Below are 7,469 nucleotides of genomic sequence, written 5' to 3' on the forward strand. Positions count from 1 at the left end.
AGAGGTGGTTACCCAAGAGGGAGTAAAAAGAGAATTTTTAAGTACTATGCCAAGTTGTTTAAAGGTGTTAAAATAAAGAAAAGATGGATGAGTATTTACAAACGATAAAAATAGAACCCTTAACTGAAAATATGCCAAAAGTTTTGAATGATCCAATTGAAAAAATAGAAATTGAAGCAGCAATTAATGCAATGAAAAATGGAAAAGCACCTGGGCCAGATGGATATACAGTGAAATATTTTTAAACCTTTAAAGTTGTAAGCCGCCCTGAGCCACTTGCTGGGAAGAGCGGGATATAAATCATAAAATAAATAAATAAATAAATGAGTTAATACTGAAATTGCAGACGTTGATGAACATGATAAGAATAAAAGGAAAAATACCAAGCACATGGAAGGAAGCTGTTATTTCGTTGATACCTAAGATAGAGATGTCACGAATGTAAAAAATTACAGACCAATTTCGCTATTAAATAATGACTATAAAATATATACAAGAATCTTGGCAGAACGGCTTAAACAACATTTGATAAATTTTATAAAGGAAGATCAAACGGGGTTTCTTCCCAAAAGGCAAATAAGAGACAATATCAGAACTGTTGTAAATATTGTAGAATATTACGAAAGACATCCAGAAAAGGAAGTAGCATTATTCTTTGTGGATGCAGAGAAAGCATTTGATAATTTAAACTGGGACTTTATGTTTGCAGTAATGGAGAAAATGGAGCTGGGAGAAAGCTTTATAAGAATGATAAAAGCAATATACACTGAACAACGTGCAAGGCTATGTATAAATGCAGATCTTACAAAAGATATAATTATCAAAGGTACAAGACAAGGCTGTCCGCTTTCCCCATTGTTGTTCATAATGACTCTTGAAATATTACTGATGCAGATCCAAGAAGAAAAAGAAATAGAAGGATTAAAAATAAAAGGATTTACCGTATTTTTCGCACCATAAGACACACTCCCCCCCCCCAAAAAAGTGGGGGGAAAGTGTGTGCGTCTTATGGAGCGAAAGTACGTACCTTCCTCGGGGGGGGCGATCCGCTTCCTCCGCCTCTGATCCCGGCGCTTCCCCCGTGCCTGCCTGGCTCCAGCTCTGACGCTTACAGAAAGCGCCAGGATCGCTCCCTCCGCCCTCTGATCCCAGCACTTGTTTTAAGCATCAGAGCTGAAGCCAGGAAGGCAGGCATGGAGAAAGTACGCCGCCCCCTCCACAGCCGGCGCTCGCGAAGCGCTGGGTTTGCGGAGGGGGCGGGTGCTTCCTCCGTGCCTGTCTGCCTGGCTTCAGCTGATGCTTAAAGCAAGCACTGGGATCGGAGGGTGGAGGGAGCGATCCTGGCGCTTGCTGTAAGCATCAGCTGAAGCCAGGCAGACAGGCACGGAGGAAGCACCCGCCCCCTCCGCAAACCCAGCGCTTCGCGAGCGCCGGCTGTGGAGGGGGCAGCGTACTTCCCCCGCGCCTGCGTGCCTGGCTGGAAGACAAGCGGCGAGATCGCTCCCTCCGCCCCCATCGCAAACCCAGCACTTCGCAGGGAGCGATCTCGCCACTTGTCTCCCAGCCAGGCACGCAGGCATTGGCGTGCTTTCCCTGTGCCTGCGTGCCTGGCTGGGAGACAAGCGGTGAGATCGCTCCCTGCGAAGTGCTGGGTTTGCGGTGGGGGCGGAGGGAGTGATCTCGCCGCTTGTCTCCCAGCCAGGCACCTATGTCTAATGGTCCGGAGCGTCTAATGGACCGAAAAATACGGTACTTACAAATATAGAGCATTTGCCGATGATATAATGTTTATAAATGAAAACCCCATACAAGTCACACCTTTGTTGTTAGCCAAAATACAAGAATATGGGGAGTTGGCGGGACTTTGTATTAATAAATAAAAATCAGAACTTCTACGTAAAAACATGCAAATAAATAAGCAACAAGAATTGCAGAGACTAACAGGCTGTGAAGTCATCTCCAAGGTAAAATATTGGGTGTGGAGATAACAACGAAGAATATTGATCTGTTTAAAAATAATTATGAGAAGCTATGGCGTAAAATGGATGAAATGTTAAAATGGAATAAACTTAATTTGTCACAGCTGGGTAGAATAGCTGCAATTAAAATAAATATTCTACCAAGAATAATGTATTTGTTTCAAACTATTCCCATTGTGAAAAATAGTAAACAATTTGATAAATGGCAAAGAAAAAATTCAGAATTTGTGTGGGCTGGGAAGAAACCAAGGATCAAAATGAAAATTTTGACAGGTGCAAAAGAGAGAGGTGGATTTTAACTATCGAATTTAAAATTACATCAGGAAGCAGTTTGTTTAGTGTGGATAAAAGAATGGATAACGCTGTTAAACACAAAACTCTTAGTGCTGGAAGGTCAAGGAAATAAATTTGGCTGGCACACGATTTGTATTATGGAAAAAAGATGGACGGTTTTTTCTCTCACCATTACATAAGAAATAATTTGCTAAATACATGGATGAAATATAAGAAATATGGAGATTTGAGAAGACCGTTATGGATAGCAATATGTGACCGTTGTGGATAGTAATAAAAATAACGTTATGGATAGTGATAGTGACCATTATGGATAGTAATAAAAATAACGGCTGAGATAGGTGAAGAAAAGTGGTTGTCATATAATCAATTATTAAAAATACAAAGTGGCAAAATAGAATTGAAAACTGCTGAAGAGTTGAATAATAAATATGATTGGTTCCAAATGCAACAAATAAAGAGCTTGGTGGATAATGATATCAAAACTGAAGGAATAAGAAAAGAACAAACAGAAATAGAAAAAGTTCTGCTTGGAGATAATGAAAAATTAATTTCAAAAATATATAAATTACTTTTAAAATGGTCTACAAAGGATGAAGTAGTGAAATTTCAAATGCTTAAATGGGCAATTAATGTAATTAAAGAAATACAGATGGAAACTTGGGAATACTTGTGGAAGAATTCTATGAAGCTTTCGACGCGTCATAGTATTAAAGAGAACTGTTTTAAAATGATGTATAGATGGTATATGACTCCTAAAAATGGGCAAAGATGAACAATAAGATGCCAGATAGATGTTGGAAATGTAAAAAACATGAAGGTTCCTCCTACCATATGTGGTGAACTTGTAAAAGAGCAAAAAAGTATTGGCAGAGGATTCAGCAAGAAATTTCTAAGATCTTGGGATATGAATTCAAGAAAGTTGCAGAGACTTTTCTGTTGGGATTACAAATGGAAAAATTTCCAAAAGAAGATAGAACTGTAATTTGGTAGTTGCTTTCAGCTGCTAGGACATTACATGCGCAGTTGTGGAAGCAAGAAAAAATACCAGAGAAATGGGATTGGATTATAAAAGTTATGACATGGAGTGAAATGGACAAATTAACAAGAATATTAAGAGACTATGATTTAGAAGTTTTTAAGACGCAGTGGAAAAAGTTTTGAAGATATGTAGAAAAAGAGTGGAAAATAAAAGGACATTGGACAATTTTTGATAATGATTAAGTTTTAAAAAGAAGAATATAAATTTTTGTTTAATAGTTAAGGGTACCTTTAAATATTTGCATTTTAAGTAAATAACACCGGCGGGGGGGGGGGGGGTCAAGTAACAGGGGGAGGGGTGGGTAGAAAGTAATATATGGGGTAGATAAAAGAAGTTATTAAAGATGCAAGAAATAGATTACCATATGTTACCAATAAAATTGTTTTAATGTACCAATCCAGTATACTATTGGCAGCCAGAGCAGCTCCCGCAGCCCTGGCTGTATGTGCTCCCATATAGAGAGCCCCAATAACAACCTGGTCTTGCTGCATTTTGCACCAACTGCAGTTTCCAGATTCAAGACAAGGGCAGCCCCATGTAGAGGGCATTGTAGTAGTCCAATCTCGAGATGACCGTTGCATGGATCACTGTTGCCAGGCATAGTTATGCTGGCATAGTTACCATCATTAACAGCCACCTTGAAAAGATCTACCATAGAATTTCCTTAAATAATCAACAGCCACTCAAGGAGACACTTATTGATGTCAAAGTGAAGGGTGACAATAACATGACAATAACATAAAAACAAACTTAAGTTTCTATTATTAATTCTTTGTAATAGAACATAGAACTTCATTCTCCCTCTCAATCATTCTCACAAATGTTTCCACAAAGACCCATTTCCCAGATAGAAAGTGGACAGAAATCTCATTTTTAGCTATGGCAAGAGGCCTCAGATCCTGCATTCAACAAACAGGCTCATCATGGCTTACTAGTTTTGAAAATCTCTCATGCTAGTAGAAGTTTTAGCAGCAGCAAATTCAAATCATTATCAGATTCAGTGGTGTTTATCACAATTCACACCATGAAATAAAACAGAGAAGAATCACATAGAAATAAAAGCCAACCAAGATACCATCTCTGCAACAATTCTAGTCTCAAAGAAGATCAATAAAGGTAAAGCAGTAAAGATCACTCACCAAGAAGCCAAGCTACACCCCCCTTGCCTCCATACAGCTTGGTATCTAAACAGATAAAAATGGTAATGGATGGATTAATACCAGCACAGTCTGACTTCTTATATATTAAAAGTATGGCAAAATTCAGAATTCAGCCCTGACTTCCTGTCTCCAAATGCCAGTCAATTAACAACCTACCAACCATCTTCATTCCATCAGATAATCGTAATATATATTGGCAAGGAGATGCTTTACTCCCTCGCATAAGCTAATACTGCTTCGGAAGAAAAGATTGTTGATATTTATGTCACCCGCCACAAACTATTTCTTTCAGCTCACGATTAATATGCAGCAACTAGTCACCATTTTTATTCAGTATTACTGAAGTTTATTCAAATATTACCTTTTTGTCAAACTGGAAAATGATTCTGCTTGGCGTCTATGTTATAACTTGTAAGACTGCTTATTATTTTGGTTGGCTCAATATCTTCACATAAGCATTTACTATCAGTAAGAACTGCAAATGTGGTGAAGAAGTGAGCCACACAATTAAGTTAGTCCACATTAAACAAACAACCAGCTGGCGAATGTTACGGACCCTGAAGCACTGCTGTCAGTGGAGGCACTTTGCAGCACTTGTAACGTTTGAACAGGCTTTAACACAGTTCCTGGCTTCCACCATAGTTAGGAACTATAACAGAAAGGGAAAAATATTTTTGCCACGTTCTGTGTTAAGTGTAGGGAAAAGATTAAAGGGTATAAATTACCAACCGTAAAAGAAGGACCTCGCTGTAAAGCAAGTGGAGTAAAGATCCTGGCCCATAAAGATTCGACAGCATACACTGTAGCGGATCTATAGTTGCCAGTTCCAAAACAACACAATTCAAATCCGAAGGCTGTTTCATATAAACAGTACTGCTCTGAGTCGTAACATTTAAACACCAGAATTTTACTCTGTGCTTGGGACTCTCATCTCCTGGCTCCAGCCTACTACTACAAGTAGTGAACCTTATAAGTAGTAGTAGTGAACCCATGCAGTTTCCCCTGTTGCAATGCATTAACCACCAACCCCGGCAGCCTAAACCCATCCATAGCCCCTCCCCTTCCTCCCAGTGTTAGATCCCAACCCAGCAACTGCACAGGAAGCCTTAGGGCCACCAATTATTTTTCTAGATCGAGGCTTACCAGCAATATTTGATTCAGAGAGTCTGCGGTGTCTCTTCCCTGAAATGAAAATCCCCGAGCAGTCGGGATTTAAGAAAGTCAGACAGACAATGGGGTCCGCTGCCCCGAGAAGATGGGAGGTTCTGGAACGGGAACGCCCCTTCAGCCTGGAGCTCCGAGACTCTCGATACAAAAGCTACCTGATAGAAATAGCGCCTGGACGGCTGCGCTCTGCCCGCGGAGTGGGCGTGTGCCTGACCAGGGGCCGAAGCCGGTCATGAAGCCGCAGCACACACTCACCTGCCCTCCTGCTCCTTCGCCACAGTCTGCAGCGCCGCCGGTCTCCGGACTCTGCTGCTGCCTCCGTCAGGGCCGATGCTCGGGGGACTCGGCCCCACGGGGAAGCTAGGAGGCAACCGCCCACACATCCGGGGCGTACGGAAGGCCGTGCGGGGCACACTCCCTTCCTCACAGGAGGCGGCGGAAAGGTGAGGGGCTGGTCCCCGTCATCCCACCACCCCAGCTCCTCATTCCTGAGCGGGACAGAGGCTAGGGGCCTTTGCCGCCCAGTCGCGCGCTTGCCTCAAGCAGCACTGGCCCGTCCGGGCCTCTTTTCCCTCTCCACAATTCTAACTGCTACTGCCACCGCCCCCCTTTCCCTCACTCTGACTCCCAGAATAGTCTCTCCGCCGCCATCTTGCCTGGAGAATACTTAAGGCGCATGTGCAGTGAAGGGAATCCCGGCTCCAACCGAGCTCGGACAGTTTACTTACACTGGCGGGGGGGGGGGTATACGAGAAAAGTCAACTGCGCCTGCGCGAAACAATGTGGCGTTCTCATTCACGGTCTCTCACACCTGCTGGGAGAACAGCTGCTAGTGAGGAGGGACCGGAATGGATCCAGTGCTTGACAATGAAGCCATTCGATAGCCAGGGTTGGAATTTGCATACTTAGTTTTCCCTTTGCCGCGTTTCAGATTAAGCACGCAGGAGGCGGGGCACAAAGGGAAAAGAGCCACAGATACGGAACTGTTAATGAGCAGATTCCGCATCCTATTGTGTGGTATATATACTTGCTGCGCAGAATCTGTAGCTATGAGAGATGGTCAGAATCCAGTCAATCTAATTATTACCCTACATAGATAGTTTCTTTCCTAAATTCTTTGTGGTTTTGGCAGTTAAATTAGCCAAGTCCTGCTAATTATTAGTTATGAAACCTATAAAAACACATAATTATTTCTTTATTGAGAATTGTTTTGTATGGTTTATGTTTGATCGGAAATAGAAGCTTTGCTCACGACCTGAGTTTGATCCCCGCAGAAGCTGGGTTCAGGTAGCCAGCTCCAAGTTGACTCATTCTTCCAAGGTCAGTAAAATGAGTACCCAGCTTGCTGTGGTGGAAGTGTAGATGACTAGGGAAGGCAATGGCAAACCACCCCGTAAAAAGTCTGCCGTGAAAATGTTGTGAAAGCAACATTGCCCCAGAGTCGGAAAAACTGGTGCTTGCTTAGGGGACTACCTTTACTTTTTTATTTTTAAAATCAAAACAGTTTTAAATAGGCTCAAAGATACTACTAAAAAAATGAGTATAACCTATGAGAAATTGCAGTTAATCTTGACCACTACAAACATATTCCAATCCCTGATGTGCCGTGCAATTGTGTATAGAGTTACTCCAGCCTAAATCCATAGACCTCAATGGGTTTAGGCGGGAGTAATTCTGGCAGGTTTGCACTGATGCTGGTCTTCCATTTCGATCTACATGTTTGTGTATGACCTTTATGTCTCACCTATACTAATAGTGGCCCTGAGCTGACTAGCCCTATTTTGTCAGTTCTGCCAGTTTGTCAGGGCTGACTGGCTAGGATCTGGA

The 7,469-nt window shown here is 42.1% G+C and overlaps 1 protein-coding gene across 3 annotated transcripts in view; it reads right to left on the reverse strand.

The window, feature by feature from the left end:
• APC (APC regulator of WNT signaling pathway) overlaps positions 1-6,339 on the reverse strand; it is a 113,057-nt gene extending 106,718 nt beyond the window's left edge. The window contains exons 1-2 of one of the 3 annotated variants that reach the window (XM_060235601.1): positions 5,898-6,339; positions 4,455-4,499 (exon numbers count right to left, since the gene is read on the reverse strand). The gene's annotated coding sequence lies outside the window, so the exon portion shown is untranslated. Of the gene's footprint in view, positions 1-4,454; positions 4,500-5,204; positions 5,490-5,897 lie in introns of those variants that run through there. The other 2 variants (XM_060235604.1, XM_060235602.1) reach the window with 2 other exon arrangements.
• Positions 6,340-7,469: the final 1,130 nt, after the last annotated feature.

This window comes from Heteronotia binoei, chromosome 4 (assembly GCF_032191835.1).
Source record: "Heteronotia binoei isolate CCM8104 ecotype False Entrance Well chromosome 4, APGP_CSIRO_Hbin_v1, whole genome shotgun sequence".
Taxonomy (NCBI): Eukaryota; Metazoa; Chordata; class Lepidosauria; order Squamata; family Gekkonidae; genus Heteronotia; species Heteronotia binoei.